Consider the following 19,828-nt stretch of genomic DNA (forward strand, 5'->3'; position numbering starts at 1 on the left):
GTAGTCCCAGCAACTCCAGAGGCTGAGGCAGAAGAATCTCTTGAACCTGGGAGTCGGAGGTTGTAGTGCTGAGGTGGCACCATTGCACTCCAGCCTGGGCGACAAGAAGGAAACTCCATCTCAAGGAAAGAAAAAAGTCCAGAAGAGGAAAGGAGACATAGGGGCAGGCGAGCCGGGAAAACACTGCCACTAAGGATCCTAAGCAGTGAACATGCTGTTCATACTTGTAAGACTCCTAGCAAACTGCATTTAATTTTTTTCAGTTAGTTTTAGTGTACATAAAGGCATGTCTTTTCCAAGTACTGTAATTTTTGAAGTGTTGTTCTTTCTTGTTCATTAATCTTTGTGCGTTTCTCTCCAGTCTCTAATAGTAGGTTGTGGCATGATTTGCTTCCATCATGTGAATTCTGTTGGGTTTTGATTTTCAAGTATGAGAGTGAATGCAAGCTATCCTTATAGGTTACCTAAGGTAAGTTAGAATTAGAACGTCTTTACGCTAGGGCTACTGCTTCCCACCATAACCAACCATCTGCAAAAGCGTTCAGAAAGAACATGCTAGCAAGGTCAAAAGCTTCAAATCACGAAATAAGAACTTGAAAACAAGAGCAAAATTGTTGCTGAGGCAGTCTGCCATTTAACTCAAAAGCTTCACTTTATTTAAGTATGAGTGCATATTCAGTGGACATTGAGCTCCGAACTGTTCAAAATATCTGTTCATCTGCATTCTGGAGTAGAGCTGCGGGTCACACGTATTAGCTCCATCTTTGGATTTCTGCCTGGACCCAGGGCACTCCTAACCGTTACAGGATCATATAACAATCTTACAGGATGAGTTTTCTGCTAATCCAAGCAGAAATTTTGGCACATGAAAACATCTTACCATAAACAAAAAAAGTACAAATGGTAATAAGGAAAATAGCTAAAATGATTAAACAACTCTTAAAGCCTTTTCTCCTGTTTTCTCTACATTTTTTAAAAACATATTTTCCTTTACTGTCTTCCTTCTGCTATGGGAATTTTTCAGGGTTCTAGACCTTTTTTCTCGTCTGTGGCTTAACAAAGGTCATTTTTTAAATAAGACTACTAGTGAGTACCTTCTTAATAAACAAGACCAAATGCTACTCTTGTGGGTGAGTAGTTCAACAGCAAGTAAAGCACTCTATCAACTCTGTAATTTTCCTGTGGTAGGCACACCCCATCTCCACCTTCACATCTTTTCTGATTATGCGTCCATACCTTACACACATAATTTACTTTTTTTTTTTTTTTAAGAGACAGAGTCTTTTGCTCTGTTGCCCAGGCTGGAGTGCAGTGGTATGATCTCTGCTCACTGCAACCTCTGCCTCCCGGGTTCAAGCAGTTCTCCTGCCTCAGCCTCCCAAGTAGCTAGGATCACAGGAGCGCACTGCCACGCCCTGCTAAGTTTTGTAGTTTTAGTAGAGATGGGGTTTTGCCATGTTGGCCAGGCTGGCCTCCAACTCCTGATCTCAAGTGATCCACCTGCCTCGGCCTCCCAAAGTGTTGGGATTACAGGCATGAGCCACCACGCCCGGCTTCTTGTGTGTGTCTTCCTACTAAATTGTAGTCATGAAAGTTGAGCACATACCCAGTATGCTCACTATTTCTCTCCTGGGCCTGATACAGTGGCTGCTACAACACTGATACTCTGCATTTGTTGAATGAGTAATTTAAATTTTAAATTATCATCTAGAATCATTTAGAGATTTATTTAGACTTTGATAAATTTAGATAGCCCACACACATATTCCTAGAGTTCTTGATACATTCTTGCAGTAAGTTTGGTCCTTACAACAGCAATAACACTGTAGTAACTTAATTCTTCATACCAGATTGCTTCACTTTTTTTATTAAGCAGAAAATACCCAAAGTAAAATTGAGCTATTTGGGACTCCTTTCAGAATACTATGTAGGCCGAAGCATTGTTGTATCAGAAGTGCTCTGTTATTTGAATGCGTAAGGTATTCAACGAATAATTACTTATAAACTAAATGGTATTCAGCATACAGCTATTCTCACCATGCTAGGAGTTCACATTTTTCATATGTGTGGCAGTTAGCAGTGGTGCATGTTTCCTTCAGCCTCAGAAATGGAGGTGTCTGCGTGTTGCCCAGATCTATCTTGAAACCTGTAGTTGCTTCCTAACACCTAGGTTGTATAATGGGACTTGGTTATGTTTTATAGAGCCAAGTCTGGTCCTTGAGGACTGAAAGGATTTCCTCATCATAACTCTAATTTGGCCTGCAATGTCTGGGGAAAACCCAAAACTAAAATCTGACTAAATATGGTACTGTTTTCTTCTGCAGTTTGATTTCCTTGTACCATTTTCAGTACAGTTAAATTCATCACCTTCCCCACCTCACCATCCCCCTCCCCCTGCAAAAAAAAAAAAAAAAAAAAAAAGCGAAAACAGAAGTATTTTCTCTCTTAAAGAGAATTGTCTTTGGCCAGGCACAGTGGCTCATGACTGTAGTCCCAGTCCTTTAGGAAGGGAGAATCATTTGAGCTCAGAAGTCACAAGATTTCAAGATCAGCCTGAGCAACATAGTGAGACCTCATCTCTACAAAAAATTTAAAAATACCTGAGTGTGGTGATGCATTCCTGTAGTCCCAGCTATTCCAGAAGCTGAGGTGGGAGGATTACTTGAGCCCAGGAGTTAGTTTCTAATTGGATGTAGTCTGCACAGGCAGATTTCATTTTCAGTATTAAAAAGGTCAGTAATTTCTGAAATAGTCACTTGACAAGTAATAGGATTAAATGTATCTTAAATTGCACATACAATCCCTCAAATACATAGATTCCAATGCTAAGATAACCTTCCAATAAAAGGAAATATAAATTATCAACAAAATGAATTTCTTTTAGAAAAATAAGCATTTATAATTTATTGTCGACAGTAAGCAAAAAGTGAATTTTAACTCACAAAATTACTCTTATATGGTGCTCGATCTATGTAGGTATCTTTCCTTTATTAAAAATTCTGCTAAAAAAAAAAAAAAACAGAATCATAGAGTGGAGAAAAAGAAAAACTTCTGCTTGTAAACTAAGTGCACCAAAACTGTGAATAAACATATTTTTAATGTATATGTAAAATTTAATATTTTTTAAAGAATCTGTTAAAGTTCAATAAACATTTTCTGACACTGTGATAGATACTGAGGATATTGAAATAATACATGATGTAGCTTCTGTCTTAATAAACTTACATTCAAATAATAGAAGGTGGAAAGTGACCCTTGACATAGTAGTAAGGGTACAAATAAAATGCTATTGCTCCATAGTATTCCATGGCAGAAATCAAATTTGAATCAAGCTTTGAAATTTGAATAGAATTTTTAAATTATGGAGACAAAGAGAACAGTTATTTTAGGGACATGGAATATAAAAGAATAACGCTTACATAGATCATTTGTTTTCAAAGAGCAGAGATTAATCTGCTTTAGCTAGAACATAGAATGCAAAAAAGGATAATAGGAGATAAGCCTAGAAAGGTAGACTGCAGCCAGACTTTGATGGTCATTAGGTTGGATGCAACAGGCAACAAGGAGCCAAAACTTAAGTGTTCACTTTTATGTAAATATAGCTGACTCAAGTACCTTATATCAGAACTAAAAATTATGCTGTGTATAACTATTACTGTAGTTAGGTAAAACCATTTCAGAGTCTGCTGTGTTTATTTATGAGTGTGTGTGTACATATTATATGTATGTATGTGTTTTTTTAAGTATGACATTTGAATTCTGAAATGAAGATGAAAAAGGCTTTGGTCAGTAAGCCTATCTTCCTTGGTCAGATACTGAACCACAGTAGTAAGTCCAGGCACTGAAATGATAATTCATATGTATGGATTCTTCTTTGCTCTAGGTTGATGAACACAGCAATTATGAAGAGTTGACTAGAACCAACTGATTTTTTTTTTTTTTTAATTCCACTAAATAAAGTAGTTTGCTAAAAATAATAGTAAAAGTAGGAGCTGTGACAACAAATTCATTCTTAGGGCAGAACAGACTATTAAATGAAAAATCCTAAAACAAAAGCTAGCCTAGATAATGAACTTTTTTGTTGTTGTTTTTTGGGGTTTTTTGTTTTTGTTTTTGTTTTTTTAAGCAAAAATATGTCAAAATGTTATTTAAATTCTATGTTCTTTCAAGGAGATATTTACAGAAAGTGATCCACACCAAAGTCCCTGGAAAAGTGTTCAGTGTTACCCAACTTGAAGGTCATGGCTAAGTGATAAATGTAATCTAAAAAACACAGGTGGTTGGATCACACTGTTTCCACTGCCCCTGCTGCCAGGACTAGCTATAAATCAGTGTGTAACATGAGCAGCATGTATTGCAGCTATCCTCCCTCCTTTCTTTTCTGCAACCTCAGTAAGCAGTGCCCTCAGGCTGCCTGCAGCTAGCTGTGTGGGTGCCCCCTCTATGGTATCATGCATGCCTTCTCCATCAGTGCTGTGCTTTGACCCTATCTTTCTTATCCTTATCTGCAATGTGTCCTGCTGGACCCAGGACTCAGCTAGAACCATGTTAGAAAGACATGATTTTAAAAACAGTTAATGACAAGATACTTAATACATGAAATCAGCTTTATTTCCCTCCAGGAATGTTTTTATTTAAACAATTCTTTAAAAATCTACAATTTTTACAAAGGAATTAAATAATGATGTTCTATTATAGGGAATTTGAGGCCTCAGGAGTAAGCGATAGCTAGATTGTTTTAGGCAGGAGGACTTTCTGTGTTCTTAGCTTCCCTCGGTTTCTAATTAAAAGGTTGAAAAATGAGATACATCTCTGACATAGTTTATATAGTTGGGCTCCCATGTCCATGGGTTCGATACCCTAGAATCAACCAACCACAGATGGAAAATATTCCCCCAAAAAATGGATGGTTGTATGTATACTAAACGTGTAGACTTTTTTTTGGTCATTATTTCCTAAACAACACATGCTGAATTTCCTACCAGAGACAAAAGTTTCAGTCTTATTTTTTATATACTTATATCTTAGGCAAGACTTTAATAAACCAAGAAATGGTTAATTTTAACAAAACATATGTTAATATACCATTAATGCCAGTGCATGAATTAGCTTATGGTTTTTATTCCTAGCTACTGTTTTTTTGTTTTACTTTTTGGAGACAGGGTCTCACTCTGCTGCCCAGGCTGGAATGCAGCAATGTGATCATAGCTCACTGCAGTCTTGAACTCCTGCGTTTAAGCAGTCCTGGTGACTCTGCCTCCTAAGTAGCTGGAACTGCATGCATGTGCCACATTATGGAGCTAATTTTTAAATTCTTAGTAGAGATAGAAGTCTCATAATGTTGTCCAGGCTGGGCTCAAACTCCTTTCCTCAAGTGATCCTCCTGCCTCAGCCTCCCAAAGTGCTAGGATTACTAGTGTCAGCCACCGTGCCTGACCCTAGCTACTGTTTAAGTTCAGGAATATCAAAGAAAAAAAGCACCAGACAGCCGGGCATGGTGTCTCACACCTGTAATCCCAGCACTTTGGGAGGCTGAGGCGGGCAGATCACGAGGTCAGGTGATCAAGACCATCCCGGCTAACACAGTGAAACCCCATCTCTACTAAAAATAAAAAAAATTAGCTGGACGTGGTGGCAAACACCTGTAGTCCCAGCTACTCAAGAGACTGAGGCAGGAGAATGGTGTGAACCTGGGAGGCGGAGCTTGCAGTGAGCCAAGATTGTGCCACTGCACTCCAACCTGGGCAACAGAGTGACACTCCATCCCCACCCGCCAAAAAAAAGAAAAAGAAAAAAAAAGGCCCCAGACAAGGTAAACAGGAAAGGAAGACTTTATAAAACATTTACATTGTATTAGATATTAGTAATCTAGATGTTATCATATATGGGAGGATGTGCATAGGTTATATGCAAATGCTACCCTATTTTATTTCAGGGATTTGAGCATCCAGATTTTGGTATCCAAGGGTGGGAAGTCCTGGAACCAACCCCTATGGATACCGAGGGGCAACTGTATTTTTATTTTACACCGTTTTCTTTTCCCCTAATGTATTTTAGCAGATAGCCAATTGTGCGATTCCTTGCCTTGGTGACGTAATGAAGTTTTTGGCAGGGCAGAAAGCAGACTTTTCGTGTACAGCAACGACCCCATATTCCTCCCCACACTATAAGTGGAAAAGAGGAATATGGATCCATTGAGCTGTAAAACAAGACAAAATCTGTTTACCAAACAGTATCATAGCCACCTGCTAAACCTCGGGGGGAAATGGATGCATGCTACACCTAGGGAGGCAGGAGTTTTCCACGTGGGGTTTCCACCTTTGCCTCATTTCCTCATGCCCCACATATAGAATTGAATATGCAGAACCTCCAGAACTGAAGGGTCCATCCCAGCTAGGACAACGAGCCTCTCACAACCAACGGCTTATGACCCACAGAGCCTCCTCAATGATTTGCCCATATGTGAGATTCCAGAATATTTTAATCATCCTGTAGATAGGAGACCTGAGAGTGTAACTCTCAGAAAAATTTCTCATTTGTTTCAAAAAATATGAGCTTAAGGTCAAAATTTATTATAGAAAAAAATTTAAATAATTAGAATATACTTGACTCACCAGATTTTCTAAACTGAGCTATCCTCTATGACTAGGCAACATTACCTTATGATCTAAAACTTATACGATCTGTTGTGGTTGTTTAATGACATTCCAACATGTCATCAGAAAATATTCTTAGAAAGCTGTCTGGTGGTCAGGTGTTCTCAACACCTCGACTTTTGCTTGCCATGTACTTCAGATGACAACACAGTCTGGTTTGGCCAACTCAGTCACAGTTTATGACTCTTGTCCTGATGTAATTACTAATGGTGTACTATGTCACTCTCAGAAGTGTCCAGGTTTGGATGATAAATTTTTATATATATAATATCCATATATAATTTATATATAAAAATTATGTATATATCTCTATAATATATGCAGATATAATTTATATATCTGTAATATATTTGTATCTATAAATTATGTAGTTATAATTTTGTCATTAAAAATTATCCCTATATATAATTTATATATTAAAATTATAACATATATCTATATATCTTATATAGAGAGCTATTATATATAATATATATGTATATCTATATAAATTATATAGAGAGGTATATATAATTTATCATCCAAACCTGGACACTGCTAATATAGAACTCATTTAACTGTATCAGTCTGGATGGGCTAGATTATGCTGCTGTAACAAATGGCACAAAATTGCAGTGGCCTATCGTGGCAAAAGTTTATATATCAGATGGTATTCCAGGGCAACTGTCCTCCATGAGTTGGCTTAGCACTCCTGACACCATCATATTGACATGTGCTTTCTATTGTTATGACGGAAAGAGAGCTCTTGCAGTGTCTTATGCCAACAAATAAATGATCCTGCCTGAAAATGGCACACATCACTTCTGAACACATTCATATGGCTCAGACTACCTGCAAAGGGACAGGTACTTTTCCCATTTTCCAAGAAGAACAGAATATGAGTATGAAAAGTCCCAGTGCTACATATTCAAGCAAGAAGCCACATACCAATGAGATTATTTATTGTTGGAATTATGAAGCTGAAAAATGTATTCTTATATGGGCAGATAAATTCCTTTGCCACTACCTTAGTCACAATCTTGGTAATGATAAGTCTTTGAGGATCCTAACTTAAAACAGTTCTTATGGTCAAGATAGAGTTTTTAAAGTTTTGTCACCAAACAAGGAGCGGTAGCAAAGAAGAAAACAAAATGCAAAACATGAATCAAGATCCTTTTAAAAAAACAGGAATAATAAAAAATAAAAGTTGTAAAACAGAAATGCATACTTCATAAATATGTGCATTTGATAATCCCCTAACTTTAATAGTACTCAGGAATAAAAGACTGTAAGGTTTTTTTGTATTTGTATATTTATTTTTGGGACAGAGTCTCAAGCTGGAATGCAGTGGCACAATGTTGGCTCACTGCAACCTCTGTGTCCTGGGTTCAAGCGATTCTCCTACCTCAGCCTTCTGAGTAGCTGGAATTTCAGAACCCCACTACCATGCCCAGCTAATTTTTGTATTTTTAGTAGAGACATGGTTTTGCCATGTTGGCCAGGCTGGTCTCAAACTCCTGACCTCAGGTGATCCACCCGCCTTGGCCTCCCAAAGTGCTGGGATTACAGGTGTGAGCCACTGCGCCTGGCCAAAAACTGTAAGTTAATTCATATACATGCATTAATAGTCTATTATACATCTATTGGGAAAATGAACTGTTTCTGACTGTAGAGACAAGTTCTTCGTTTCAGTAGAAAACTGTAACACCCCCTTGTGGGTTACCAGATTCTAGTCCTGTACGTTGACTTTGAGCTATTTTTCACCTCTTTGTAACCTACATAGTTTTTTTGCCTACTTGTAAATGGTGCTGGACTCTGCTCTTTCACAAATAGTGTCAGTCTTTATCAAATTTTCAATTCTTCTAGTTTCCTTTAATATCTGGCTACCACTCTCTGAAGTTTCTGATTTTTCCTCTACCTTCCTGACTTAACCAAAACCTGCCTGTCCAGATCCTTATTGGGACTCTAGGTTGTCTTGTAGCTAGTCTTTTCTCCTAGATCTGCAGAAATCCTGCAAGATAAATTTCCAAGTGCTCATCATCACAAAAGATCATGTTAGGGCATCCTTCATGCCCAGAGCTACTGCTCTGGAGGCGACTCAGAAAGTTCACTGGAACTCCAGCTTCTGCCACACTCTGCTGCAGGAAATAGCCATGATCGTGACAATCTCACCAAAACCTCCCTGAGGTCTGTGTCATCACCAAAATGTTCAAACTGCAAACCAGAAATTGGTTTGCAGTGGCAGTTGGATTGCCACTTCCATCCTTATTCCATCTTCTACAGGTGCTTCAAGCCTAAAGTCTGGAATCACCAGCTGGCATCATAGTCTGCTCCAAAAATTAACTTTTGTTTTTCTTTTATTTTCATAGGAATACCTTCATTAAATGCTCTTGCCATCCAACAAAAAGTCTTTACTGCAAGTCTCAAGAGAATAGTTTAGCTTTTCCTTAATGAACAAAAGGCAGCCAACTTAGAAATGGACTTATTGTTTAGAGGAAAGAAAAATGTCTGTTCTTTCCTTGAACAAGAGAAAAGACTGACCACACTTTATTTATTTGTGTGTGTGTGTGTTGTGTGGTTTTTTTCTTTTTTGAGGCAGGGGGAGGGGACAAGTTCTCACTTTGTCAGCCAGGCTGTAGTGTGGTGGTACAATTACACTCTGGATTCAAGAGGTCCTCCCACCTCAGTCTCCTGAGTATCTGTGACTACAGGCATACTACTCTGATCCTGGCTAATTTTTTTTTTTTTTTTTAATATACAGATGGGGGTCTCACTTTGTTGCCCAGGCTGGTCTCAAACTCCTGGCTTTAAGACTCCTGGCTCAAACTCCTTCTGCCTCAGCCTACAAAGCAATGGGATTATAGGCATGAGCCACTGCACCCTGCTTGACCAAACTTTTGTCACACTACTCTCAGCCCTCTTCTTGGCTAGGCCTCACGTTTGACCTACTGGGCCTGGTTTTGCAAGAATCCCCACACCTTTGGTACTTGTATTAATCTGCTCAGGCTGCCTTATGGCAAAATATCATAGACTGAGTGGCTTAAACAACAGACATTTTTACACAGTTCTGGAGGCCAAGGACAGTTTGCCAGCATGGATGGTTTCTCGTGAGAGCTCTCTTTTTGAATTCAGATGGTTGCCTCCTCACTGTGTTCTCACATGGCCTCTTTTCTGTGCACCAGCAGGGGCAGAGAGTATGTCTCTTCTCATAAGGACACTAATCCTAGTGAGTCAGGGCCCTACTCTTATGATCTCAATTTTAATTTTAATTTTAATTTTAAATATTTCTTTACTCCAAATATAGCCACAGTGGGAATTAGGGCTTCAACAAATGAATTTGGGTGGGGAGGGAGGACACAGACATTCACACCATAACAATAAATCAAGTTCCCCTTAGTAATTTTTCATCCACTAACACCTCACCTTGCCCACTGGCTATAAATCCCCAGGTATCTGGAGTTGAGTTCAGTCTCTCTTCCTTATTACAGTTGTCTTGAATAAAGTCTACCTTGCCTGTTTAACTTGTCTGGCACATTTTTTTCTTTGATAATCCTGTACTTAAACAGTAGCCGAGGCCAGGCATGGTGGCTCACCCAATCCCAGCACATTGGGAGGCTGAGGCAGGAGGATCACTTGAAGCCAGGAGTTTGAGACTAGCCTAGGCAACATAGCAAGACCCCATCTCTACTAAAAATGTAAAATTAGCTGGATGTGGTGGCACAAACCTATAGTCTCAGCTACTCAGGAGGTGGAGGCAGGATGATTGCTTGAGCCCAGAGGTTCAAGGCTAAAGTGAGCTACGTTCACATCACTGCATTTCAGCCCGGGCAACAGAGTGAGACCCTGTCTCCAAAAAAAATTTTTTTATTAAAAAAATTAGAAACAATAGCTAGGAATAAAAACCATAAGCTAATATATATACTTGCATTAATGGTCTATTAGCATCTTTTGTGGAAATTAACTATTTCTTGGCTTATGAAAGGCTTGCCTAAGATACTAGTATGTAAAAAATATGAAGCTTTTTACTGTGGTATGAAATTCAGGATGCTTGAAATTATAACATACCTATGATCAAAACTCCTCAGTGAAAAGTCTTTCCCAACTAGACGTGAAAACTATTGCCCAACTAGATGTCACTGGCCATCTGCTATGATGCAACAAAAGAAAAAATAGTCTAGTTAACTTTTATACCAATAGTTATTGAGTGTCGGGATAGTATTTGGTGCTAGGAAGAAGTTGAGGACATATATAAGACAAAGGCCTTAACCTCAAATGCACTTGAGAGTGCTTGAAAATACATGTATAAAATCTTTCCATCTGTATATGGTAAAGTAAAATAGCATAACAAAATCTTATTGGTGTATCAAAGGATTTCAGTATTTTCTGCCTCACTATTAAGACAAGTATGGATAGCCAAATAAGTTGTTTTAGAATGGTGGTATCATTTATCTCTTACTACCCAGCAAATGCTTTTTGTAGTGAAAACCAGACTGAAAGAGGTGAGTGCCTCTTTTAAGCCAGGATTAATTATAAGTAATATGGGCAGAGTCATGTTAATCACATAAAACCAGACTAGCTGGACTTAGAAGGAGATTAATATTCATAATGACAAGGAAATTCTGAAGAAATCTTACTATAGACAGTATTATATTTATGGAGTAGTCAACCTGAAGTTGAAGAGCCCACCATCTTTTTCATCTATCCAAAGAAAGATTACAAGTCTTTTTCTTTTCTTTTCTTTTTTGTTTGCTGTTTTGAGACAGGGTCTTGCTCTGTTACTCAGGCTGGAGTGAAGTGGAGCTTTCACAGCCCACTGCAACCTTAAACACCTGGGCTCAAGCAATCCTTCTGCCTCAGCCTCCTGAGTAGCTGGAACCACAGATGTGCACCACCACGTCCAGCTACATGTCTTTCTTTTGGGGGCAGCAGAAACCTGGGCAGAGGAGGAATCCTGATATCCTGTTCTGAAACAAAGTGGCAGAATTTGTAATACAGAAGAAGGATCTTGTGACTGGTATTCTGTTATCCACAAGAGTAAATGTTCCCAAATAAATAAAACTGGGATATGAAATGGTGGGGTGCGTGGTGCCTGTTCATGAAAAAAAAGGTCTAGATTGCAAGAGTAATATTGGAGGATTTTGGAGATGTTTTACGACCAGAGAATAAAAAACCATCCTTTTGTCTGACATGGTATAGTTTTGTGCCCTTTACATGCAATGAGAAAACAAAAGCTAAATAAAATCATAGTTCCTGATCCTCTAGTGCTTAGATACACTTAATTTAATTTTTGAAATACTTAAGCCTACATCAGAGATCATTGAGTATTCACTTGGGGAAAACAGAAGAAGCAATGGCTCACCCCTGTCAGAGAGGATCAACAACCTGCAGACATTCCTTATTATGAGAGATGGGTAACTGGAGTCTGCTTACTCTACTCCCAAAGCTTAAATATTCAGCAGTCAAAAATTGACACAGAGCTGTACAAAAGAATTGGAAACATTCATCTTTTTTTTTATTACAGTATTTCAAGCGTATAGAATGGGACTTAAAATGAAATACAATAGCCCCTTGTTTGAATCCACCCACCCTTGTATACACTCCCCAGAATTAATAAGTTTTAATTATATCTGCTTTTAGTCCTATACTTCTATATCTCTATTACTTCTTCTCTAAATAAGGTGATTATGCCATTATTGCTTAATTTACCAACTTGGTTCATTAATTTTTATCAACTTTAGGCTATTATAGAATTTAGATTTAATGCCCCATTCAGTTTTATCAGCATTTTTTTTTTCTTTTTTACCTTCGTAACTTTGGCATTTACCATTGTAACTCAAAATCGTGTCATGTTCCATTTACAAAGATAGACTGTCTATGTTTGTAAATAGACAGTCTACTCTGCAACTGGAAAACAGGCCAGGCACGATGGCTCATGCCTGTAATCCCAGCACTTTGGGAGGCCGCGGTGGGCTGATCATGAGGTCAGCAGTTCAAGACCAACCTAACCAATATGGTGAATCCCCACCTCTACTAAAAATACAAAAATTAGCCAAGCATGGTGGCGTTTTCCTGTGGTCTCAGCTACTTGGGAGGCTGAGGCAGGAAAACCGCTTGAACCTAGAAGGTGGAGTTTGCATTGAGCCAAGATTGTGCTACTGCACTCCAGCCTGGGAGACAGAGCAAGACTCCATCTCAAAAAAGAAGAAAAAAAAGGAAAGAAAGAAAAATGGAAGTGTATTCCTTCGATTCTCCTTCCACCTCTATTCTGTCTTTCCATCTCCCAACTTTCATAAGCTGTGTTTTTGCTTTTGTGTATCAGAGTTGATCATGATTATGTTCTGTTCTGCAACCATAGCTCTCTGCCATCTTACTATGTAGGGTTTTTTATTTTATTTTATTTTTTGTAGAGATGAGATCTTGCTCTGTCACCCAGACTGGAGTGCAGTGGCATGATCATAGCTCACCGCACCCCCAAACTCTTGGGCTCAAGTCATCCTCTACCTCTGCCTCCCTGAGTAACTGAAACTACAGGTACAAGCCCCCACACCTAGCTAATTTATTATTATTATTATTATTATTATTATTATTATAGAGACAGGGTCTCACTATGCTGCCCAGGCTGGCCTCTAACTCCTGACTTCAAGCAATCCTGCTGCCCTGGCCTCCCAAAATGTTGGAATTACAGTTGTGAGCCACCACTGTGCCCAGCCCAGTTCCCTCATTACTAGAGCTATGTAAATATTGTTTTCTTCAGAAACAACGTACCACTTAAGAAGAAATATTCAAATTGATATTCCTTTCCTATAGCTTACCATTTTCTTAAAATTATGCCATGTTTTCATTTTGCTTTCTCACAGATTTTTGTGCTTTTTTCTTTTAGAATTGCTTTTGTTTTCCTTGTTATTACAAAATTTTTTTCTTCAATGTATTAATGTATTTCTATTATCTTTAAAATTCGTACTCATTCTTTTATTTGAATAAATTTCTTTTTTTTTTTTTTTTGAGGTGGAATCTTGCTCTGTTGCCCAGGCTGGAGTGCACTGGCACAATCTCAGCTCACTGCAATCTCCTCCCTGGTTCACACCATTCTCCTGCCTCAGCCTCCCTAGTAGCTGGGACTACAGGTGCCCACCACCATGCCCAGCTAATTTTTTTGTGTTTTTAGTAGAGACGGGGTTTCACCATGTTAGCCAGGATGGTCTCAATCTCCTGACCTTGTGATCCGCCCATCTCAGCCTCCCAAAGTGCTGGGATTACAGGCATGAGCCACCGCGCCCGGCCTATTTGAATAAATTTCAGTTTTTGTTCCGCTTTTACTTTTTATTTTTAAATAATTATATACTCACAGGCAGTTGTAAAGATAGCACAGAGTTTCCATGTACCCATCATTCAATTTCTCCCAGTAGCTATATCTTACATAATAACAGAAAAATATCAAAACCAACAACTTGATATTGCTGCAATATGTACATAATTTTATGTAATTTTAGCATATGTAGATTTCTGTGATTGCCACCATAATCAAGACAGAACTCTTCTGGCACCACAAAGCTGTCCCTTCTGGTACCCCTTTCTAATCATATCCATTCCTCATCACCACTATCCCTAACCCTTGGGAACTACTAATCTGTTTTCCATCTCTATATTTCTTTTTTGTTAAGAATGATTTAAAAATAGAATCACAGTATATGACCTCTTGAGATTGCCTTTTTCTTTTCACTTGGAATACTGCCATTTAGATTCACTGAAGCTGTTGCATACACACCAGTAATATGTCTTCTATTGTTAAACAGTATTCCCTGATGATATGGTCTGACTCTGTGTCCCCACCGAAATCTCATCTCGAATTGTGATCCCCATGTGTCCAAGGAGGGACCTAATAGTAGGGGATTCCCTTCCCTTTCTTGTTCCCCTTTCCCTTCCCTTCCCTTCCCTGCAAAGCTGTACGTCAATTAAAACTCTTTTGTTTATAAATTACCCAGTCTCAGGTAGTATCTTTACAGCATTGTGAAAATGAACTAATACACCTGGTATGGATATACCAGAGTTAATTGAACCATTTACCTATTGAGGTACACTTAGACTGTTTTTTTCTATGTTGGGCTATAACAAATAAAGCTGCTGTGAACATTTGTGTACAGGATTTTCTGCAGACAGTGTTCCTTTCACTGGGATGAATACACAGAAGTGCAATTGCTGGATCATATGGTAAACATATGTTTAGGTTTTTTAAGGATCTGTAAAAAAATATTTTCCAGAATAGCTGTACCATTTGACATTCTCACCAGCAATGTCTAAGAGATCTAACTTCTCCACAGCCTTACCAGTCTTAAGTTCACTACTTTTTACGTTAATTATTCTAATAAGTAAGGATGTTGAATATCTTTTCATGTACTTATTTGCCATTGGTATATCCCCTTCAGTGAAATGTTACTTTGGGTCTTTCTCTGATTTTCTAATTGAAATTTTTTGATATATTTAATACCTTCCAAATTTATATTTTTTGAAAGTTTTTGTTTGTGTATTTGTTTTGAGACAGGATCTCACTCTTTAGTCCAGTCTGGAATGCAGTGGTGCAATCACAGCTCACTGCCATCTTGACCTTCTGGGCTCCAGCAATTCCCCACCTCAACCTCCCCAAGTAGCTGGGACCACAGGCATGCACTACCATGCCCAACTTTCTGTTGTTGTTTTGTAATGATGAGGTCCCACTATGTTGCTCAGGCTGGTCTTGAACTCCTGGGCTCAAGCAGTCCTCCCCACTCAGCCACCCAAAGTACAGGCATGAGCTGCTATGCCCAGCCAACGTTCTTTATATGTTTTAGATCCTTTGTCAAATATGTGGTTTGCAAATACTTTTTCCATGTCTGCACTTGTCTTTTTATCTTTTAACAGGGATTTTCATAGAGCAAAAGTTTTTGATTTTGATGCAGTTCAGTTTATCATTTTTGTCTTTTATGGATTGATATTTTGGGGTCATGTCTAAGAATACACCAAATTCTTAGGGGTTTTCCAATAAATCCCAGGAGTTTTCTATTATCTTCTAAAAGTTTGAAAGTTTTATATTTAAATCTGTATGATTCATTTTAAATTAATGTTTTATATAGGATTTGAAGTTTAGGTTGGATTTCATTTTTTTCCTATAATATCTAATTGCCCCAGGGCCATTTATTGAAAAGACTATTCTTCCTCTATTACATAGCTGTTGCTATTTTAGTTGTTTTGCTATTATTTTGTCAATAATCAGTGGCAGTCCATATGTGGAGTTATTTTGGGGTTCTTTATTGTGTTCCACTGATTTATGAATTTATCCCTACACCAGTGCCACCCAATCTTTGTTACTCTAGCTAAAAGTTTTGAAAATGAATAGAGGTTCTGTCTACTTTGTTGTTCTCAGAATTGTTTTAGATGTTCTAATTATTTTGCCTTTCCATATATAAATTTTAGAAAAATCTGATCTATATCTACAAAAATAATTGTCTGGGATTTTAATAGTGTCACGTGTGTCTGTGTGAAGAGACCACCACACAGGCTTTGTGTGAGCAACGGGGCTGTTTATTTCACCTGAGTACAGGCGGGCTGAGTCCAAAAAGAGAGTCAGCAAAGGGTGGTGGGATTATCATTAGTTCTTATAGGTTTGGGGATAGGCGGTGGACTTAGGAGCAATGTTTTGCGGGCAGGGGGTGGATCTCACAAAGTGCATTTTCAAGGGTGGGAAGAATTACAGAGAACCTTCTTAAGGGTGGGGGAGATTACAAAGAACCTTCTTCAGGGTGGGGGTGATTACAAAGTACATTGATCAGTTAGGGTAGGGCAGAAACAAATCACAATGGTGGAATGTCATCAGTTAAGGCTATTTTCACTTCTTTTGTGGATCTTCAGTTGCTTCAGGCCATCTGGATGTATACGTGCAGGTCACAGGGGATATGATGGCTTAGCTTGGGCTCAGAAGCCTGACAAATAGAAATTGTGTTAAATTTGTACCTCAATTTGGAGAGAATTGGTATACTGTGTTGTGTTTTCCCATTCATGGCCAGAGAATATCTTTCAGTTTATACTATCATTGATTCTTTTGTCTGTGTTTTATAGGTTTCACCATGTAAGTCCTGTGCATATGTTATTAGATTTACACCTAAGTATTTCACCTTTCTTAAGTAATTGTAAGTGGTACTGAATTTTTAATTTCAATTTCCACATATTTATTGCTAGAATATAGAAATGCAATTGATGTTTGTATGTTGATCTTCTATCTGGCCACCTTACTAAACTCAGTACTTCTAGAAGTTTTTTGTGTCTGTGTGAGCATATTTCTTAGGGTTTTCTATGTCAGTTATCATGTCATCTGCAAATAGAGACAGTTTCTTTCTTTCTTTCCAATCTGTATGTCTTGATTTCCTTTTCATTGTGCTGCCTAAAACTTCTAGCACTATTTTGATTACACATGGTTAGAGTGCATATCCTTCCTTGCTTCTGATCTTAAGAGGAATTAGCAGCCTTTCATAAATGAGTGTATGTTATTTATAAGGTGTTTTTGTAGATGATTTTTATAAAACTGGAAATATTCTCATTATAATATGCTGCTGAATTTTGTTCGCTAATTTTTTTGTTGAGGATTATTACATTTATATTTGTTGGTAGTTTTATATTCATGTAGTGTCGTCTCCCTGCCTGGCTTTGATGTCAGTGTAATATAAGCTTCAGAAAATAAGTTAGGAATTGTCTCCTTATCTTCTATTTTTTTGGAAAATTTTGAGAAGGATTGGTGTTAATTCTTTAAACATTTGGTAGAATTCAACAGTGAAGCTATTTACTCTTGGGCTTTTCTTTGTTGGGGGATTTCTCATTACTAATTCAATCACTTGTTACGGGTCTAATAAAATTTTTTATTTCTTCTTGAGTCAATTTCTTCTTGAGTAATTTGCATGTTTCTAGAAAATTATCCATTTCATCTAGGTTATCTAATTTATTGGTGTACAATTGTTCATAGTATCATCTTATAGTTTTTTTATTTCTGTAAGTTCATTGGAATGTCACCAATTTTATTTCTGATTTTAGGTTTTTGTGTCTTCTTGCTTTTTAAAAATGTCGGCTAAACTAGACTGATTTTTGTTTTTTAAAAAAAGCAAGAAGATGCAAAATCTTTGTCAATTATGTTGATCTTTTAAAAGTACCAACTTTTGGTTTTGTTGATTATTTTGTTTTTTAATTTCATTTATTATTGATGTAATTTTTATTATTTCTTCTGTTCACTTTGAGTTTAATTTGTTCATTGTGTCAGAGATCTTCAAAACCAATAGAAGATATATAGACCGAGCAGATGTAACACCAATTATACATAATCTCTTCCAGAAATTAGAAGAGGAGGAAATACATTGTAAATCATTCTATGAGGTAAATGTTACCCTAATAATAAAACCAAAGACATCAGGAAAAAAGAAAACCACAGACCAATATCTTTCTTGAATAAATATGCAGACATTCTTAACAAAGTAATAGTGAAGAGAATTCAGCAATATGTAAGTTGGCTTTTCCTTTATTCAGGGTTCACTTTGATTCTGTTTCCCACGTTTCCAGCAAAGCTAATTCTGAAAGTTTCTGCTTCATTTTTTGTGCTGTTTTTATGTTCTGGCAAAGCTAATTCTGAGAGTTTCTGCATGATTTATGTGTTGTTTCTGTGGAGGACAGGGTGCTTGAAGCTGTATACTCTGCCATTTTTGCTGATCACTTATTATTTCTTTAAAGGTTCCTCGGCTGACTCTAGTGAGGAGCCGAGATAAGAGCCACTGAAGTCACTGCCTCCTTCCCCACTGTAATTTATTGCCACTATACCTCTAGTTATATCAAATAGCTTATTGCCATGGAGTCTGCTCATGTATTTGTTACTGTCTTTGAACTTTCAATGCAAGGTATTCTACCTTTGCTGACTCTTCCAGGGAGAAACATACAACCTCTTTACCACCTTTATAATTGCGTATTTGTTTGCCTTCTCAACTGAATTGACTCTTTGAGGGCAAACACTTTCTCTTACTCATCTTTCATACCATAATGTCAGACCCATAGTCAAGAGATGTTAAGTGAACCACAAACTATGTGTAGTAAGTGCTTGCTAAAAATACATCCATTAAAAATGGTTTCTGGGTCTTAGTCTAAAGAGAAACAAACACTCACAATCTTTTGCTTTCTATTTGGAACATCATTTTCTTTCTCAGGCAACAGCAGCCCTAGTAAGGGTAACCAAAAGGTATGAACAAAAGTAACTACAGTAAGAGAAATAGTTCTTAGTCTCAGATCCCACCATTTTAATAAGTGGAGGTGCTACCTCATTTCCAAATGCATTCCTTCCCTTGGAAATGTGCAGAAATGGGTGCCTTCTGTGTCTGCCTGCTGCAGTCCTGGGTCTATGCTCTGTTCTGCTCTCTTGACCTTAACTGCTGCAGCTTCTCTGGGTCTTGCAGATTAGGGATGTGTCTCTTCTCCTTGTCACTGTTCATGTCATCGCAAGTGTCCATGCTTCCCATTTCACTGCCAACCCATGGGCTCTGGTAGCTATGGATCCAGTCAGACATCTAAGAGCTACAGTGTCTTAGTTCATTCAGGTTGCTGTGACAGAATACCACATGCTACATGACTTAAAATCAACAGAAATTTATTTCTCACAGTTCTAGAGACTGCAAAGTCTGAAACCAAGGCATTGGTATATTTGGCAACTGGTGAGGGCACACTTCCTAGTTCATAGACAGCTGTATTCTCTTTTTGTCCTCTTACAATAGAAGGGGCAAAGGAGCTCTCTGGGGTCTCTTTTATAAGGGCACTAACCTCATTCATGAGAGGTCCACCTCAAGGCCTAATCACATCCCAAAGGCCTCACCTTCTAATATCATCACACTGGGAAGTAGGATTGTGACACAGGAAGTTTAGGGGGATGCAAACATTCATTCTACTGCATATGGATTCAGGTATTAACTCTATCCCCTATATTTTAAAACATTTGTTGGTTTAAGAGGTATCATTGTATTTCAAACAGAGATGGCCTTGAGAGCTCAGGCTTTTATAGAATATATTATTCAAATGCTCTTTAGTCTCCTAACTCTCCAATTTGAAGACCTGAGCCTTTTTGTGTTTAAAATATGAATTCTCACCATTCTCTCTTTCTTAGAATCATGGTCCTAGTTCTGAGTTGGGCCCAGGAGTTG

This window comes from Piliocolobus tephrosceles, chromosome 7 (genome assembly GCF_002776525.5).
Source record: "Piliocolobus tephrosceles isolate RC106 chromosome 7, ASM277652v3, whole genome shotgun sequence".
Taxonomy (NCBI): domain Eukaryota; kingdom Metazoa; phylum Chordata; class Mammalia; order Primates; family Cercopithecidae; genus Piliocolobus; species Piliocolobus tephrosceles.